This window comes from Pinus tabuliformis, chromosome 8, assembly GCF_031772625.1.
Source record: "Pinus tabuliformis cultivar Carrire ecotype Pingquan chromosome 8, CPIR1, whole genome shotgun sequence".
Taxonomy (NCBI): domain Eukaryota; kingdom Viridiplantae; phylum Streptophyta; class Pinopsida; order Pinales; family Pinaceae; genus Pinus; species Pinus tabuliformis.
In genome coordinates this window covers 555,703,156-555,724,474 of record NC_142294.1, presented here as the reverse complement: position 1 = coordinate 555,724,474, position 21,319 = coordinate 555,703,156, and positions in this window count along the sequence as shown.

The following is a 21,319-nucleotide window of genomic DNA, read 5'->3' as shown; positions in this document are numbered from 1 at the left end:
AAAAAATTTGACTCTTTACATACTGAAAATTCATACTTCCCTTTGTCATTGCTACTCTCATAGTCCTTAGGATTAGGACTAAGTGCTTCATCCTGTCCCTCGTCACTACTGCTCTCATAGTCCTTAGGATTAGGACTAGGTGAAAAATGTGACTCTCGATTTATTGGAAATTTTTCATCTTGGCCTTCATCACTGCTACTCTCATAGTCCATGGGATTAGAACTAAGTGGAATCCACGATTATTTATTTATTTTAAAAGCTTAATCTTGCTCTTCATCATTTATTCTCCCATAGTCCATAGGATTAAGACTAAGTAGACACTGTGACACTCTATTCATTTGAAATGATTCATCATGTTTTTTATCACTGCTACTTTCGTAGTCCATAGGATTAGGACTAAGTGGACACTGTGACACTCTATTCATTTGAAATTATTCATCATGTTCTTCATCACTGTTGCTCTCATAGTCCATAAGATTATGACTAAGTGGACATTGTGACACTTTATTCATTTGAAATTCTTCATCGTGCTCTTCATCATTGTTGTTCTCATACTCCGTTGGATTAGGGCTAAGTGGAAACCGTGACTCTCTATTTATTTGAAAATATTCATCATGCTCTTCATCACTATTGATCTCATTGTCCATAGGATTAGAATTAAGTGGAAACCATGACTTTTTATTTATTTGAAATTCTTCATCCTGTCTTTCATCAATGTTGCTCTCATAGTCCTTAAGATTAATACTAAGTGGAATATTTGACTCTCTATTCATAGTGGAAGAATTTCCATTATATTCATCAATATGAATAGAGTTGTTACACGACAAAGATGTTGATGCTTCACAAAGCGAAGCTTCACTATCAGAAGAATCCATGTCTTTCAAATGGAAGAGGTTGAGTGATACAAATTCACTCTCTCATAATGATAATATATAGCTTAAATATTGAAAATTTCCTTCCAAAGTTTCCCTCCAAAAATTTCCACCGAAACTTTTCCCTCTAAAAATTTTGTTTCATGTATTTTCCTCCATAATTTTCTTCTACAATTTATTGAAAAATTTTAACTAAAATTTTACTATTAAATAAATATTTTAAACTAAATCTTTAAATTAAAATTGTAAACTAAATATTTTACCTAAATTAATTTTTTACTTAAACTATATAGCATTTACTAGAAAGTTGATTTTTTTTTTATTATTATTATATCTTCTAAAACAAATTAACCCCACATTCACCATGTGGTAAAACAATTATGTAATGTTCGCTTTATCATAATTTACTATATCGCCATAACAAGATTTATATGTTAAAGTCTTTATAAAAAAAAATTAATGTCACATTCACTGTTCATAAAACAATTTCATAATGTTCATTTTATCATAGTTACCTATATCGCCATAACAAAATTTACTTGCTAAAGTTTTTATAAAGAAAAATTAGTCGCACATTAACCATACGGTGAAAAAATTCTGTAATTTCCTCTAACATAAATTTCATTATCACTATTCCTCACATCACATCAAGGTTTTTCAAGGTTTGTTAAAGGACTTGGAGCAAATTTGTGGAGCAGCTACATTGCTATAAACAACATATTGAACTTAAGATTATCACATTTGAAAGGTTAGTTTCCCTTTTGTTGTGTGCAAGTTTTAAAATTCAATAGACTTAATGAATTTTATTTTTATTTTTATTTTTTTAAATTAAAAATTTAGATGAGGCAGATTTTCCCACTACGTTCGCAGTGGGCATGGTGGGCCCGATCGTGCTCGCCACCGAAACCTAACCCAGTAGGCCAACTGGCCCGTGGGGGAGGGGCGAGGGGGCTGGTGCCCAGCACTCTGCCCCACCCCGATGGCCCAACGGCCCTTCGGGGTGGGGCGAGGGGCTGGGCACAATCGGCCCGCCACCCATGGTGGGTCGTTGGGCCGCGGGGGTGGGGCAGGAAGTGGCTGTATGGTTGGGATCGTTGGGGTGGGGTGAGAGGGGGCTACATTTTTTTAATTTCTTTTTAAATGGTTATATTTTACAAAATTATTTATCATTTATCGTTTTGTTTGTTAATTTAAGCTATTATTTTTTTGTAATTTACTGATTTATATATATGTGTGTATTTTTTTGCGGGAAAATGGCATCAAGGAATATTTCTGTGAATCTTTCTGGACCAAAGATTGGTAAAATTAAAGGTGGATCCTCAAAAATCATTGTTGAACGAACCAAACCTGAGCTGATAACTACAAATCTATCAAGTGCCTCAAATGATAAGAAGAATATTTCATACTGGAAGAAATCAAAAGAACTGAAGCTTCTAGAAAATGTATGGTGTGTGAAAGAAAGAGAAGGCGAAGATGTGTAGATATATCTATATGTTGATATCCTAGCAACAGTGGAATTTATGAGGTGATGGGAAAGGTCATAGACATGTGTTTGATACCGAACACTGAAGTTGTTTATATACTTACAAAATTTCCCAAGTCACATGACAAGATTAAATATCAGTTATCATTGTCATTGTATGACAAAACAGAGGTATCTACAAAGTTGTCTAAATAAATCATAAATGAGATTGCACAAGATATAATAAGTATTGTTATTTATATTTGTGTTTTGTGCTATTGTAACTGTCTCATTATGTTTTTATAACTTATTTTTTATTTCCATATGATATTTTGTTTGACAGAATTTTGTTGAAAATCTTTCAATTGTGTTCAGAGGCATTTATTTCGTCGACGCGTTTCGAACCAACTAGTGTGGTTCATCGTCAGGACAAGTTGAAGAACCAATCCGGTTTAGCTGATTAAATAGAGTGTGCAGAGATTCCAACGGCTATATTCCAACGGCTAATTTGACCTAATGCTCTTGGTCAAACCAATAATTCAATTATTAACATTTCTATAAATAGCCAAAACAGGTAAATATGTTAATTATATATAAGATCATACAATATCCATATTTACCTGTTTTGGCTATTTATCGAAATGTTAATAATTGAATTATTGGTTTGACCAAGAGCATTAGGTCAAATTAGCCGTTGGAATATAGCCGTTGGAATCTCTGCACACTCTATTTAATCAGCTAAACCGGATTGGTTCTTCAACTTGTCCTGACGATGAACCACACTGGTTGGTTCGAAACGCGTCGACAAAAGATTGGTTATGTGATTTTGCCGAAGATTATCTAAACAATGTTATGGATCACAGAAGTCTAAATTCCTTAGGCATTTATTTCATAGAGAATGATATTATGAATGTTGTCAACAGTTTCTACTCACAGTCAGAAGAAGATATGGAAAACAAGAAAAAAGTAGTAATTCATGATGCTACAAAACTACATCCAAGGGATCAGAAAACAATGCCTCTAGTGGATAAATCTAGCAAAGGTAGACAAGTTATTTTTGAAGATGAGGAAGTTGAAACTGACACTGAAGAATATGTTGTCGTTATTGAGGATCACATTAGAATTGATGTTAGAAAAGAGAAGAGCCATAAAAGACAAAAAGTAACAATGCCCAGGAATGTCTCTATTCTAGTTAACAATGAGAATGTTAGGAGAAAGAAAATTAAAGTCGAACATTATCAAGTATTTATTACCAACAGTGAAGATCCTAGTGAAAATTCAAAAGAAAGAAGGGAAATCATTACACCAGGAGCTGATTTAGATGATGGAATTATTAGAACAAAACAAAATGCCATTCGACAAGACTTGACAAAGAGAAACTTAATTGAGGGTGGTCGTAGATTTCAACTTAATGTGAAACAAATCTATAAGCCAAGTGAAGGACAATGTAAATATCAAATCAGAAAGCCACACCACCTGCATGTTCACAACTTGAAGACATTGATGAGGTACAATCCATATGCTCATGTGGTTAATTATGTGCTTCTTGTTGATCCAGTTCAAGTTCCCAACAAAGAAGCATTTGATAAGTCAAAATTGTTTGAATACAATTATTATGCGTTTGGGGGGGACCATTCTGTAGAAGCTCAAATGAAACTGATAAAGGAATATCTCAATAACCCACATTTAGAAAAATTTAAATGTATCATTTATGCTGGTTTATCAGATACATAAGAAAAGTTATTGGGATGGGATCATAATTCAGATAATGAATATATGATGTTTATGACTTTCATCCAAAGGGTTAGATTTATTCATAGTGAATTTGAAGAAAAATGTGGTGGGTATAAGATAAATGTTACTATAGATTTCTGAAAGGAATGTTGTATGGAAATAGACTATCAAATTGAGGAGAAAAATAAATTCAAAAGGCAGTAGAGTAAATACTGATATATTCAGAGGTATTGATAACATTTTTCAACTGGAATTTAGAACTGGAGAGATATGGGAATTGATTAGTGATATTTTTAGCATGTGGGAGAACATTGACATTAAAAACCAGAAGGTCAAAAGGTCTAAACCATTGATATGTAGCAACAATAAATCAGGTCCTAAAATGAAGCAACTTCCAAAAGATATGACTATCACACCTTGTAGAGCATTGCGAGTGAAGGATGAAAAACTTATCAAAGAAATATTATCTTGTGTGAGGTTAGGGGAATTATCATTGGAGGAAATGTTTGAGGAATTTCAAAAGTAAGTATCTTGAATTATTTACTTATTTCCATATTATAATTTTCTTTTAAATATAACATATTGTTCTTGGTAGTATTTGTTATACATTATCATTATATTAAATTTTTTTACTTTATCTATTCAGTCACCAAGTTTACATTAAAATACAAGAAAAGATGGTTAAATTGTTAAATGAAGATAGTTGGGATTACGTTGTATGAAACTATCCAGATTCAAATTCTACATCAACACTAACATATTTCTATCTTGCATTTAGAAAAGTATGTTGATTTATACATTCATTTTTATTCATATGTATACTATTTTTATTTTATAACTTATACATATATTTGTTTATTTTATTAAATATGAGGAGGGATGCAAATGGAGCACCAGATAGTTTCAGAACCTTTATTGAAAAAATTAAGATCGAAATACTAAAGAAGAAGTGTCTTAGGAATGTTGAACTTAATCCAACTCTTACTCATTTCATTTGGAATGGGCTTGAGACTATTAAATATCAAGTAATACAAGGCGACTATGAAGACATTTCTAAAATCATACCTAAAAGGGATTATTCCCTACTTATTGTAGATATTCCCCATGGTTTCAATATCCAAAACATTGACTATGATAGTGACCCTTATACTTATCAAGATCTTAGTAAAGTGGTTGTGGGATTTGTAGAAGTCACATCATCACCATTATGGAGATTTGTGACATTTCATTCAGACACACAATTGGCAATGTTATTTTCAAGCTTCAAGGGGAAAACAAACTCAAGGATGCAGCTTACATGGTAAGACGTTGAAAATGTATGTTTGATTAATGTTAAAAAATTCATTTATGTACAAGTTAATTGAAATTTTACTATTTCATGTTACAGGAAAAAGTCAAATCTTCTTAACCATGAAGATCAACCATTTATAAATGATTGTGAGTTCATCCATATTGATAATTGGGAAAAAGATGATAGCTATATATCTATGATTTTTAATCGAGTAGATGGAAAGAGTCATAGCCAAGTACTGGTTGATGATGTTGTTGTGAATAAACTAACATATGAATACAAAGAAGAAAAATGAGAGATAGTTAAAATTTATCAAAAACCACAGTCATTGATTAACTACCTTATAGACATATGTTTAAATGAAGGAGATTGGGTTCTCGATTTATTTTCTCGCTCAAGTAAGTTTTATTATATAGAATTGAATTTCAATATCTTCTTTCTTAATTTATATGTCATTATACTAATTTACTTCATCATTTCTTTTGTGCTTGATAATTAGGTACAACACTAGCATGTTACCTATCAAAAGGAAGAAATCACATTGTCATTGAAAAAGATCCAGTACAGTGCAGATTTATCCATCAAAGAATTAATGCTCTTCAATTTCTTCCATATACAATGCAAGAAATTGGGTTGAAGAAAGGGGATTTTAGTGAATCACGTGTGGCCAAAAAGGAAAAGGAACCTCAACCATCATTACATGGAATGATTGGAAAGGCGTACATTGGGAGATTTGCATACATCAAAGATCCATTAGAAGAGGAAAATGAGAAAATTGAAGCAGAAAATATTGTGGAAGAAGACAATGGTGAAACTCTAGAGGATGTAGAGTTTGGATTACGTGATATTGTTGATTAAATTTAAGTTATGCTTGGAAATCAAGCTTATTTTTTGTAACTATTAATTAGTTATACTTGTAATGTTTTGACTTTGACATTTTATGAGAAGAATAAACATTTAATTAATGTTGTTATGTGTTCAATATTTGTATTATGTGATTTTCGCTTTAATTGTTATCTGAATCATTATTTTTTGAAAAAAACGGTGATTATTATTATTATTTGACATGAAATTCATTAAAAAAAAAAAAAAAAAAACTATTGTTTAACCATTTTTTGTTAAATTTTTCCTTCAAAAATTGTGATTTTGACATGTCATTTCTAGCAAAGAATTATAAAAATGTGTAATTTTTAGTTATATTTATGTTGAAAATAGTTATTTTTATGTCAATTGTTAAAAATTATTGTTTTCTAGAGACAATTATTTGATGTGCATTGAAAATTTAATTAACGATATATAAATATGGAGAATATCGAAACTTTAAAATATCGACCTTCTTATTTAACTATGCAAAAAAATAAAAACCTCACTACAAAGAAAATAAAAATAAAAATAAAAACAATAAAATATAAAGAAGAAGACCACTTAAAAAATTATTAAATTTAGAAAATAATTATTCACATTTAATACATTAGAAAAATTAAAGTCAAAAAATAGGTCTTTTAAAAAAAGGGCCTAATGCATAATCAACACTTTTTAAAATCATCATGCAAATCACTAACATTCTAAAAACTAATGTACATAAAAAAAATTAAAGTGTCGAAAACTATGCTAAAAAACAAATATTTGTATTATGCATCACCGCTTTTCAAAATCAGGTCACTTTTCTTTTACCTCTATGAAACAGGTAACCATATCAGTTCCCGTTTCAAATTATACATTGTTATTACCGTTCCATTTCTTTGTCTTTCTAGCTAAGGCATAGTTCTCCTTATCATCATGCTTGAGGATCCATCTCTAGTGTTCCACTGAATCTCTTCTTGTACCTAGTCTGACCACAATCACTCCCACTCTGGTAGCTTCTCCCTCCCATTAACTGAGTCCTGTTAGCTGTGCCAGCTCTTGGGAAGGCCTAGAAGTGCTACGATCACCAAATCATCTTCAACAACTATAACATCAACACTTCCAAGCTCATCCTAAAATTTGGTGAACTTGGTCGAGTACTTTGGTATTGTGTCACCCTTCTCCATCATGATCTTTATGAGCTAGTCCTTTAGTGCTAGCTTCTTGTGCTAATTGTTGTTTTTAAATAGGTCTGTCAAGGCCTTCTACATTGCAAATGTATTTTCCTTACTATGGAGGTTCGAGACAATATGATCTCAAACTCCTTCTAGGATAATCCTTCCTACCTTTACCACACACTTTCTCTACTCTGCCAAATCCTTAGGATTAGTTGGATTAGGAATATCTTTGTCTATGAATTCCTTAAGCATGTTGTTTTCCAACACTGCCTCCATCTTGTCCTTCCAAGAAATAATTTTCAAACTACCCTCAAGGGAATATTTGAGTCTCAATTCATAGAATGACATCCTGCTGGCTCTGAAGTATGATACCGCAAATTTGATTTCTCCTATAAAAGATAAACTTGCATTCTCCTCTTCAATAGTTATTTTAGCTCTGATACCATGTATAAATTCTTTGTAGATTTAAACTGCAGATTTTAATATGCTAAAACATTTGACTTGAATCTACTCTACTCATCAGCGAAAACAATAAACAATCTATGAAATCATAAAGCATAAAAGAGAAATAATATAGTGACATAACACAATAATTTTCTGGGGAAAGGCACAGCTAAAAACCCCTGCTATCTATATATTTCATTAATTAGAAAATATGAGAAGATTACAATGCTTTTCTCAAGCCTAAGAAACCTCTACACTATCTATATATGTCTCAGTGATTCCCAAGAAAGCCTTCGATGAATACAATATTCTCTTCTCAACCTTTACCTCAACCTGCACAAGTATTTTCTATCCTCTGCTTGACTGACTACCTTTGGCCAATACTTATCCAAACCACAAGCCTCTAAGCTTCTAATACCTTACGCAGTTTCCTTGGGAATTAGTCCATATTTAATTGGGAAATTCCACAAATATGAATTGTGAAATCCTCATAGGCCTTCCTCTAATTGCATACACCACTTGTACAATTAGGATGATTATACAACTGATAATACATTCTCCCTGAACTATAGTCTCAACTGGGTCTTTCTCTGATATGATATGCATGAGTTAATTATGAGTGAATATTCAGTTTACTAGTTGATCACTGTAGGTTACACCCCACTACCGGATCTCCCACTAATTCCTCTATCAGTTGGAACTATTTTAACTGAATTTATCTCAGTTAGACTGCATTAAATAATTAAAACTCAAAATAAACTCGACTAGTGCTCCTAATTGTAGGAGAAACTCTACATGACTCTAGTTAGACCCTCAACTCAAATTAAATGAGCCAACTAAGTCAAATTAACTTAGTTAACTAATACAAGTTTTCATGAGATGTGGAATTACAATTCAGTTCCTAATTTAATTCAAGGACAAAATTAAATTAGGATTTTCTTGTTGTGTTTTCAACAAAGTAGAAATTGCATATTTTTTCATTTATAAATGCTTATGACTATTGATAAAATGTTATTGTTTTTGCCTATGAGTATTTCTTGGAAATGAAATCCTTCATCTTCAAGGAGAAGTATCCCCTTTTAGGTTGTTTACATTGTTATATAATGAGTAAAAGTTAATTTCTAGCAAGAGAAGAACACCGAGGATAGTGTTCTCTTCAGGGGGGAATATGTAATACCCCTACCATAGAAGCTTCCATAAAACTCATGAAATTACAAGTGAAAATAATATTAACCATTTTATCAAGAACTGGTTGGAAGTTTAAGGATTTCTTGATAACCTGCTTGCATTCATGATGTAGAGGATACCATTTTTCATGGAAAAAAAAACAAGAAGGGATTGCTAAACAAGATGTATGAACTATCTGTTTGATAATATTCTCCCACTCTGCAAAACAATTTGAGTTTTCCCAACTAAATTCCTTCTTACCTTTTCAATACAAAATGAAATATTATACTGTAAACGTTAACAAATGTTTGATGGTGTATTCTGCGTATCGATTAATGAAAATAACTTATCCGCTATCCATTTTTCATGGATTTCTCAGAATAAGTTTATTAAGTTGATATCTTTGGCTTTAACGTTGAATGGAGATGCATCATGTATCACAGAGCGAAAGTTTGTGACACAACAAATATGAAACAATGAAAACCAACTTTTAATATAAAGTGTTAAAACCATATTTTTAAGGTCTGAAATGTCATTTTAAGTCTCAAGAGAGAACAAAGCACTGTGAAGACCTGCGGAAACCAAACGAGAAAGAGAATTGAATCAGGGAGCTTATGTTCTTCAAATGGAGGACTATGTGTAAAAATATAAGTAACATTATTATTTCCATTGAAAGATTGAATGGTTCCTGTGCTAAGTAGAATGAGTTAATTTAACTATTTTCTTGAAATGATTTTCCATGTTTATATGGGTAAAAATATAAGAGTCCATATGAGAGTCTTAAAAAAGAATATGTAGTTACTTGCGCAAGAAATAATATATAATGTGTTAACTTTATTTTGGGAAATATTATGGAGCGGAATGCATAAAAGTATAGTTTGGTAAATGAAAATAAGCATTTGGTAGTTTTTGAAAATGAATATGGGTGAGATGAACAAAATTAGAACTATTATGTTGAAAAGAAATAAATTAATTACATGCACAAAAAATAACTATTAAGTTTGATATTTCTTGAGAAGAAATAAATTAGGCAAGAAAAATTTCGATAAAAATCACATCTTCAGACTTTTGTCAACGTGTTTTGAACCATCCAGTGTGGTTCATCAGTAGGACAAGATGAGGAACCAGATCTTGGCATCAAGTTAAATAGAAGAAGAGAAAAAAAATTAGCTGTTATAATATAAAAATTAGATTTGACTAAATAAATAATATTTTAGTATAATGAAATAATTATTAGAATATATTTGTTAATATTGAATTAAGAAAAATAATTAATCAAAAGGAAAATTTTAATGAAATGAATATCTAAAATAAAAATAATATTTATTTCAAGTCTAAATAATCAAAACAATAAACAATTAATAAAATATAAATAAACTAAAATAAGGCTATTATGTTTTTCATTTCTTGAAAAGAAATTAAGTTATTTCATTTAAAAGATTACCAGGGATATTCTCATGATGCATATGCATTAAATTTTTAAAGAGAAACATTGGACTCTTAAAGAGAATATGTGCTTATGTGCATAAGAATAATATCTAGTATATTTGATCTACTGGAAATGAATATGTGATTTTACATGCATGGGAAGCTTGAGTCATACAAAAAGAGATAAGTAACTTTTTTGAGAAAGATTTCACATAAAACCTTTGCATAAAAGACAATTGGTTGTGTTATTTGAGAAGGATTTGTTATTCATACTATTTCTTGAGGAAATATTGTAAATTTGTCTGATGTGTGAAATGATAGGAAAAGATTTTGTATTGCATGCATAATAGCTAGTGAGTTAGCTAACTTTTGGAAAAAGAATAATTAGTGTGTTAGATTCCTTGGAAAATAAATATATATATTTTTATGCAAGGAAGTATTTTTTGTGTTAGAACTCTTAAAAAATAAGAGGAGAAAAACATGTCCTTGCATGCATTATTGAATTAAATTCTTAGAAAGGAAAACTCGTAATCACATGTTTTATTGTGTTCAGATTTCTTTTGGAAGAATTTTTAGAGAAACATATGCACTTGTATGCATGGAAAAGTATAGTTTTGGTATTATATTTCTGGAGAAAAGAAAGGTGCAATCACATAGTATTGATTTTGTTAGCCTTCTTTTGGGAAAAATAATATGCATTTGCATTCATAAAAGGATTAACTATGGTATTAGATTTCTTTTGGGAGAATATTATGTATAGTTATTGGGCTAGATCTTTTGGTAAGAGGAAAATATTTGTTTGTATGAATGAAAGAATGGATGTTATGGATTTGATCCCTTTGGAAAATAAAACATAATAGTAGGCACAAATAAAATTGCTTGTTGGGCTAGTTCTCTTAAAATATTGTTATGCATTTGCATGCACAAGAAAAATATCTAGTATGTTAGCTTTCCTTTGGAAATAATATGAAAGTGCATGCAATATTATGTTAGAGTTTTGTTGGAAAGATGACGCTTGATAGTGATATGCTTGTTACTAATTCATTTGCAATGGTGTTAAAGAAGGCATTTCATGACATTTTGTTTATATTATATGTATGCACATGAATAGATATTGAAGTGTCACTAATAAAGATTGATTATTGGTTGATTAATGTTTTATCTAATAATGATATGAAAGTGTGCTGACAACAACAATGGCAAGAAAGGATGGTGAATTGTGGAAAGGATAGTTCATTTTTAACATTGTGGCAGGTAAATATTTTTTGGTAAATGATATCATGATGATTGTAATAGATTTAAGCTAGATTTTATGAAAATGGTTAAGTGATAGACTCCCTTATAAGCCATTGGGTGATGGGTGAACAACCTCATGAGTGTTTAATAATAAAATTAAACATTTGTTGGTTTTCACCCTATGGGGCTTCCAGGTTATATCGATGTCTAATGATATGGTCGTCTTTTGTGCCACTTTTATCATGTGGATTCCTTGAATGAGGTAATGTTTATAATATCAAGTATGTTATTAAATAATATAGTGAAAGGAATCAAGAAAATGATGCAAGCTTACATCAGAAAGTTTATGTTAATATGCGACAACAGTGGTTGTTAATGGTTATGTAACTTAATATTATTTTACTAAAGTTACTGTATGTAATGATGAATATTATGTCTAATGGTTAACAAGGAATCTAGAATTGTAATTTGGATAGTTACATGTGGGTAAATTGTGTAAAAAATTCTAACTCCATGCATTTTCATGTAAGGTTACCGGGGGATGTTACAAGTAGTATCAACGATGAAGGTTTTAACACCCGCTATTGATTAGCATAGCGATTTTTTTTCCATAGTAATTAGTATTAGCTATCAATATTAATGGTGATAATGGCCCCCACAGTGACGTGTGACTACAAGTAAATATTTGGGTACATTCATGGTGTTATAGTGACTACTTAGAAAAATGACCTATTCATGTTGGTGAAATTCCATTCTCTCAATCTAGTGTATATATATATAGCGAGAGAGAGAGAGAGAGAGAGAGAGAGAGAGAGAGAATATCTCCCACATATATGCTTTATAAGGGAACCTATCTGCAAAAGACCATACCTACCACAAATATGCCTGGCATGGGTAGGCAGGCATTAACTCTAATATCTCGTCAAGATAGGTATGCAAGGACTATATTATATATATATTTACTTTGTAAATGGCCTCTTAAAATTCAAATAAAAACATTTTATCTAGGGACATTGTCCTAGTGAAATTGTTTATTATGGTTTATAAATGATTGTTTTTCTTTCAAAACAAATTGGAAATTTATTAAATTTGTTTTAAACAATTTATGTTCAAAAAGATATATATAGATATATATATATATATATATATATATATATATATATATATATATATATATATATATATATATATATATATATATATATATATATATATATATATATATATATATATATATATATATATATCATAACTATAAAATTCATATTAATCATAACTAAGAATTTTGTATTGATAAAATTTGCATCTATGGATGCAATTATCTAAAATTTAGCTAGATTGTCTATCACCTACCAATTGTTTGTAGTGCTAGTAATATTGACATAGCTTTAAAACCAAAAATACTACACTATATATCGGGTAGTATATACTTGGAAAAATACCCCTAGAATTAGGTAAATCAAAACTTTTATAGAGAAAATACATTATATAGAATAATTCCTTCTTCCTAGGAGGTACCTTGCTCTATAATAGGAGTGAACACATTTAGATTCAGAAGGAAAAACCCAACAACACTAAGAAATAGAGGAATAATTACCCACAACAGTAGCATGTTGGATCTATTGAATTTGTAGTATTAAGCTATTAATCTCATTGTTAGCTTGTTGAAGCTTCAATTTCTAATCAATTAAGATGTCGATTGTGAAAGTGAGTGCACCAACTAGTTGTTTTGCTTCAGCTACATTTGCATCATTTCCTCTTTAAGATTATTCATATCTTGTTCCTTGGAAGAGGAAGAGTGTTTTATAAACATATTGAAATCAAAATATTTCCACCCTATGTCTATGGTGAAGTACCAAAACAAAAATATATAGTTAATGTTCCCCTCAAGGAAATTTTGAGTCTAGGCCTAAAATGTAATATTTATTACTAAAATTCAATATGAAACAAAAATTAATAGCTTTAATGTTTTTTCAACAAAATTTATTATTTGATTATGATCCATTATTGGTTAAATAGTAACAAATTAAAATTTGGCACATCATTATGTTTTCAATTACCTAAGATTGAAATTGCCAGGGTATAATAATAAAATTGATCTCTTATGTTGTTTTGTTGACTTTAGAAAAACTTTTGACATTATTCCTAGATCAAATATATGAAAGAGGATAGAAGAGATAAGGTTTGTTTTGACAAGGGCATATGAGAATGTTATTTCCAATCTTGGGACCATCGATGGTTGGTTACAATCAATTAAATTAAATATCAAACTCAATCAAGGGTGTCTCTTATCCCCTGCCCTTTTTGGCATATACATTGATAAGCTAGAAGATTGTTTGGAAGATGAACATTGGGTTGGCCCTACACTCACTAGTATGGCTATAATTATTCTCCTTTATGCTAACAATATTGTTATTTTAGTAAGGATCCATTACAATTATGGAAAGAAACTCAAAATCCTCCAAGATGTTTTCTCCAAGATGGGTATGATTGTTAATACCAACAAAAATAAAGTTCTGGTAATCAAATCCAAAGAGATCAGCTATGATACTTTCATTTATGACAACAAATCCTTGCAGGAAGTTCCTTCATACAAACATCAAGGAATCAACATCCATCATAAGCTCAATTGGAATAATAACATTGAGATAAGGATAAACAAAGGACAAAAGGATTACTATGAGCTTGAAAACAATTACAAGTCGATAAATCTTTGGATATGGGTTTAAAAAATATCCGCTTTAAGGCTCATCACTCTTGTTATTTTATATGGATGTGAGGTTTGATGTTGCAATATATCCAAAGAGTTGTGGAGGAATGTTGAACAAATCAAAAAGTAGATTATAATGTATAACCTCAAGATTAAAGGAAATACTCCCTTCCCTATCATCTTGATTGAAGCAAGACTTTCCACCATTGAAAGCATGCCTACAACTAGGTATTTTATGTATAATAAGAAATGATAAAACTTGGACACCAATAGTTTTCCTCAAATATATTATAACTAAACTATAAAATCTCATGGATATTCTAGTGGACAGTTTTTCACAATAGATCTGATAAAATATACTTGAAAATCCAAAATCTACGTTGTTCCAATTTTATTTCTATTTATATTTATAGATATGTAGACTATTTTTAATAGTGTATGCATGCATGTGAATTAAAATTATGTAGAAAATAGAGAACAATGAAATAAAGGTTCTCACACACACATTTGACACAAGATATGACATGGGAAACCCTTTCAGGAGAAAAACACAACTGGAAGGTGAGGTCACTCTACTCTCTTTCTCTGAATAGAAAATATCTGCAAGTACAAAGAAGTATGACCTGTGGCCTATGGGCTACTACAATGCAAAAATCCACTATGTTTTCTCTATCTCATTTTTCTCTCGGTTATTTTTCTCAGCTATGGAACAAATCCAATCAAGAGAATGGAACCCCTTTTCCTCCTACTGGCCTAGTTATAACACAACTCGATAGCCTGCCAGTGGTTAGGTTTGACTACCTCAACTCTTAACCAAAGTTGAAATATAGACTCTGTTAGAGTATTTTTCATCATAATCATGTGGCTAGACCCATTTTCATAATAATGGGGTATGACAAGGCATCCTCTCAAATTATGATGGTGAAAACAAGAAGGTCAACTTTTGGGTGACATAACGTCCACATACAAAATCCGATTGACACAATTCTTGTGTATTTGGAAAGATATATGTGTGTAGAATAGGGTAAAATGTGTTTCATGAAAGAGACTAATTGTTTCCCCCAAAATATGTTGTTTGATGCCTCAAAATCCTCCCGGAAGGTTTCATACCTCAATTTTCCAGATTGGGTCCCATTGCTAAAAAGGGCCTTGTTAGTTGATTCCTCCACTTTTTCCACTCTGAAAGCATAGAAATGGATGAAAATCAATGTAATGATCCAATCCAGATCAATAAATCTTACTAAAACCCACACCTTTGGCTCAAGTGAGGGTGGCATAAGGATGCCCAGTCTTGGCTAAACCATTCGTCAATAAAGGAGGAGGACATCTTGAAGAATCAAAATACTATTAAAAATATTATTATTTCTAAATTTAAGGATAAATTATGGAAATAAAGAGATAGAGGGAAAAAGGAAAGAAGAAAATGAATATTGCCAAGATAAGAACTAATTCTCATGAGCTTCATAGTGAAATTGGGTGTTGATTAATTTGAAAAATGTCATTCACTTTTTTTGCCCCTAATGATGGGTGGAGTATCCACCCAAAATGTTGGACATTTCTTCTCATATAAACAGTTTATATCTAGAAAAAAACAAGCATGATGAAAAATTATAGAAGCTTACATTATAGAATTTTTTATTTTTTTTAATAAATTAAAAAATCATAATATACAAAATTAAAAATTGAAAACATTTTACTATTTTTTAAAAATAAAATTAATAACCATTTTTATAAAATAATAGAAAATATCTATATATTATTAAAAATGTATAAATATTAAAAGTTTAGTAGAGAATATAAGTATAAAATGCAAGAGCACTAATGGGGTTATTATTATAGGCTTAATGGGGGCAGAGATTGATAAGACGGATCCCTTATTGCCCCACCTCTTTACGTGCCATAATATACTGGTGTATTAATGATCCCTTAACTCCCAAGGAAGGTGGTAGAGGCTCTAAGGCACATCGTTTTTATTAGATCCATTGCATGGATTGAAGGATCAACCATGTTCCTCCTTTTCACAACCCTCTCACCATCCTTTTGTTTCTTCTTCACCTTCTTTAGTTGTTCCCTCTGTCTACCATGACCTTCAATCACTACGTAGTACCTCAAGTGCAGGGTCCCTTTCGAACCATCTAGCTTTCTCCTCGCCTTTGGTGGTTTTTTTCGTAGCAAAGGGAATAGCTCTATGTCATTTGATGATTCATTCCTCATGATACAACGTATTGGTAAAAAAATTCATCATTGGCTCTTGAAGCTCCCAACTTAGCTCCAACTAGGCCTCAATTGTGTCTTAATGCCTCTAGTAGTAATGATTCACTAGCAAACATGTTTCCACAGAGGAGGAGGTATAATAGGAGTGATGGGTGTCTCTAGAGCTCAATTCCAAGCAAAGTCTCTTGTAAGCAGAGGGGATTCACTTAATGAACATCTGACATATCCTGTGTGTTGGTGGCATATTAAACAATACCCTTAATTTGACCACATATTGGAAAATACATTTAAAAATCACATTATTTAACCCCCTACCAAGACGAACACAATGCACCTTACCTATTTAAAAAACCCCTACTTTCACTAGATATTGTAGGTATCCATTTCTTTCATTAACATTTTTTATACTACTCTATATATTTTCATTAACTTTGAGCTCCTTTTATACCTGCCAACATAAAATTCCTTTACCCCATATTATATGCTCAATATATTATATCATTTTTTCCTCAATATATATGCCACAATATGAACATATGTGGTATGGTATTGGTCCCCCGGTGAAGCCCTCGTGTTTGTAAGTAGCTTTCAAGAGCATAGCCCTCCTAATATTTAGGAGGAAATTCAATTGGTTGAGGAGGAAATTTGCTAGGAAATGAAGGACGTTTTGGACTCCGATGTCATGGTAGGCATTGCTCCCTAGATTCTTGATATAGGAAATTCATGACGAACATAGAACCATTACCTTCACAAAGTACCTCTATTGGCATGTTAAGCTATTGTTGGGAAAGATTCTTGTAGATAGAAGGTAGACCCAGGTGAACCTCATGCACTATCTAGATGAGCTCAAGGACCTCATGTTGGACGTGGAAGGAAGCCTAGCTAGGCTAGAGATGGGTTCACATCTCAACTCTTCAACTCCCCCGCCATGCAACGTCGAGGGAAAACCCATCAATATAGACACCTCTTTGTCCTCATGAAGCTAATGTTTCTTATCTATCATTTTTTTAATTTCTAGTTTTCTATGTTCATCTACGAACTATTGGAACCATGTTTTTGAGTTTATACTTAGTTTTACTAGTGTGTTCTCTCATACATTATGTAATTCTAATATTGCACCTTTTGAGTTTTGTTGTTAGTTTCCCCCATGGTAGGGCAACAATTTCAGAGTGAAATTTCAAGTCTCAATTTGTGAATTATGGTTCAATTTTTCTTTTAGAATCTATACTTTTATGTCATTGGTTTGGTTTCGTGAGTGGCACATCAAAAAAAGTAAGAAAAACAAATCCACTCTAATTATTTGAAATTTATAATACAAAAATTAGTTTTTGTGTGTGTGTGTGAGTGGTTTCATGAGTGGCACATCAAAAATAGTAAGAAAAAAAATCCGCTCTAATTATTTGAAATTTCTAATACAAAAATTAGTTTGTGTGTGTGTGTGTGTGTGTGTAATGCATGAACATATTGTGAATTTATGAATTGATTGGAGGATACATATAAATTGCACAAGAATAATAAAAAATCAATGATTCACATTTCTATATTTCTTCACTAGAATGTATTGAAAAGGTAAACAAAATTTAGAAGTGCATTTATCATTATAATTGAGAAAAAAATTGTTCTTTCACATCAACTTTTAGTTTTTATTGGTTGACCCACAAGGGGGGTTTGAACTTGGAATTTCATAGAACATAACACTTCATTATCAAGGTGATCGCCAATTGAGCTACCCACAATAGACATGTTTTACATATTATTTATAATCCAATAATATTAGAAAAATATTAGTATTTTCAAATGAAGAAAATAATAATTTTCATTGTAAAATATTTGAAATATATTATAGCACTAAGAGTCGCATTCTGTAGTCGAGTATGAGGGCAATGTATGATTCCATCCGTTCTCAAAGTGGAGTTGACACGTCCTTTTTAAATTAAAAATAAAGATAATATAAAGTTAATGTTAACAATGAAGTATTTTTTTATTACCAACATTGAAATATTTGTTTCCTTAATATCTATAAATAATATTAATTATTTTTATTTATTAATATTTTTTAATTTGTTAATATAAATATTATTTTATTATTTTTAAATGTAACACTACATTACAACCTCTCCTCCATATTTACCTTTAACAAATATATGAAATTGTTTTTAAAAAAGATAAATATTATAACAAATATTTTAAAATTGTGAATTAATGTGAACATATTTAAATCTTTTAAAAAATGTTAAAAATCATATTTTAATATAAATTTTGTGAGGATTTATTTTTATTTTAACATTGTAATACTCAAAATAAAGAAATATTATTGCTTTTAAAGTAAATCACTTTTTCATAATATCTTAATTGTCTTTTATTACTAAATCTTTTAATACAAAAATGAGTAGATTTTGTATTAAAATTTGCTCCGAGACGCAACAGTTACTTGAGAAGTGGGGTAAATTATTGCTCTTGAGATTTGATCCTCTAGAGAGAAATTTATTACTATCACCAAAATCTTAGCTGGAGGAGTTACTGAAATTGACTGACATAAGGAGAAGAGTTTACAAGATTGACCTAGCAAGAAAACACATTTACAATGAGAATACATCAGTAAAATGGGTGGGATGCCTCATCCAAAGGCTTATTGAGCTCTAGAAGTTTTTTTATGCATGCCTACTAGAGGTGCGTGATTTTGAATTGTGGCTTTTCCTAGTAGAGAGTTGAGCGTACAAAGTCTCGATCTGCTAATGAAGGGCATCCACTTCATCATCATGACATGCCAATTTTATTTTAATATCCTGGATTTCCTCCTTAAGATTGAGTATTGTTCGTGTTCTTGTAGCTTCAATTTAGTATTTATGATATCCATTTTCAAGTAGTCAGTCTATTGAGTGCAATTCAAACATCTATATTTCCCCCCTACTCCCTTGTTTTTCCCACTATGAGCCTTCATTGTAGCCCAAAGGAGAAGAAGAGGCCAATAAAAATTGAACACCCACTAACAAAACCACTTCAAAACAATATGAAGGAAAACTATGAGTGACTCTAGGGTAACAATGGCACAAAACAGGGATAGAGCACCTAGAATTCGAGTAACAAAGATGAAAGAAAAGAACAATCTCTAACTACCAAGGGACTGAAAAACAATGAAGGCACAAAGGGCCTCAAGGGTGTTTAGTGCCAAATTCCACAATGGCTCACAAGACTCTAAACACTAGGAAAGAATCCAAAGAAAGGAATATATCAAATGTCAAGGACCAAAGTGAAAATGCAAATTTTAGGGGGGGATATAGGGATGCTTAGAGGGGGAGTTAACTAGAAATTTTGAATACAAACCATGATTGATGGAAAAAAGAGAAGAGGCTACCTATGTAGAATGATGATCAATAAAGGATTCTAAGCAATGACAAGCTCCATCTAACAGAAGAATTCCAAATTGCCTAAAGTCAAAAAGTCTACCTAAATTTCCCCTGTGACTATGATTACCACTCCAAGTTGAGTACAACAATATTCTTAAAGGAAAAAAGGTTACGAATGTAGATTTTTTACAAAGTAACATATAATTCAAACCCTGCCAATGTAAATGGGACTTGAGATTGCTCAGACGAGGAATTCCATGAATGTTGGGATGGCTGAGATCCATAAATTTAAGTAGTAGAGGAGGCCACTCCCATGATTCTCCATTAATTATACCATTACTCTTCTTAATTTCTCCATCCATTGAAACCATTACCAAATCTAATGGGAGGACCTCGCCAACTGATGATTGTCATCAATTCTTTATACTCTCTGTATGTGGGAGGTTTGACATTACATTAGATTCATGTGGCCCTTCTACGAGGATTGCCACGATGTCCAATTGAATGCCATCACCCTTTTTAATAAGAATTCAAAAAATTGTTACAAAATTTTAAGTATAAGTGATGGATCATAAATTATGCTAAGGAGAAGGGGGGAGGTGTCAAGGTATGTCTCTTTGATATGAAATTCCATTAATATCAATTTTCCAAGCTTTGAGTAGACAAGCCAGATTGGCTTGGCTATTTGCCTCTACATTCTAGTGCCTCAACACATGGTAGAAGGATTTTTGTTGGATGTCATCCAAGATTCATAAACTCTCTAAAGAAAAAACTTGAGATGGTTTTCTTTTAGCTAGGAACCATTTTTAAGATGTTGGATCATAATGAGAGAGTCCTCTAGGATCATGATATTTGGTAGATTCGTATCTTTAGCCAATATCACTCCTACCAATAGACCATACAACTCAACCTAATTGTTAGTCATTATACCTAGTCCCCATGAGTATCGAGTTACCAGTGTTCCATCGAGAATAAATAAAACCTCTCCCCCTCCTACCATCCCTGTTTTATTACTAAATTTAAATATAATAATGTTTCAATATTATTTTCCATTTTGCAAAATAAATTTATTCTTTCTACTTAGTTAATTTAGTTAAAATCTAGGATCGGATTTGGATTTTTTCCCGAATACAGGAGAGCAGGAGCGACGAGGGAGCGGCTAGGGTTTGAGGGTTTCTAAGGAATTTTCCCCATGGATGAGCATAGAGGAGGGAGCTCCTCTCCCTCCTACAAGGAGGTGGTGGCCAACAAGTACAAGAAACCTCTGGAGAGAGGCAAACGTAATGCTGAAGAAGGTAGGAGAAACGGGGAAGAGGAAACAGACGGTTCCATTTCGAAGGAGAATGATAGCACAAAAGACAAGGAGGAAAATGACAAAAAATAGGGAACAACA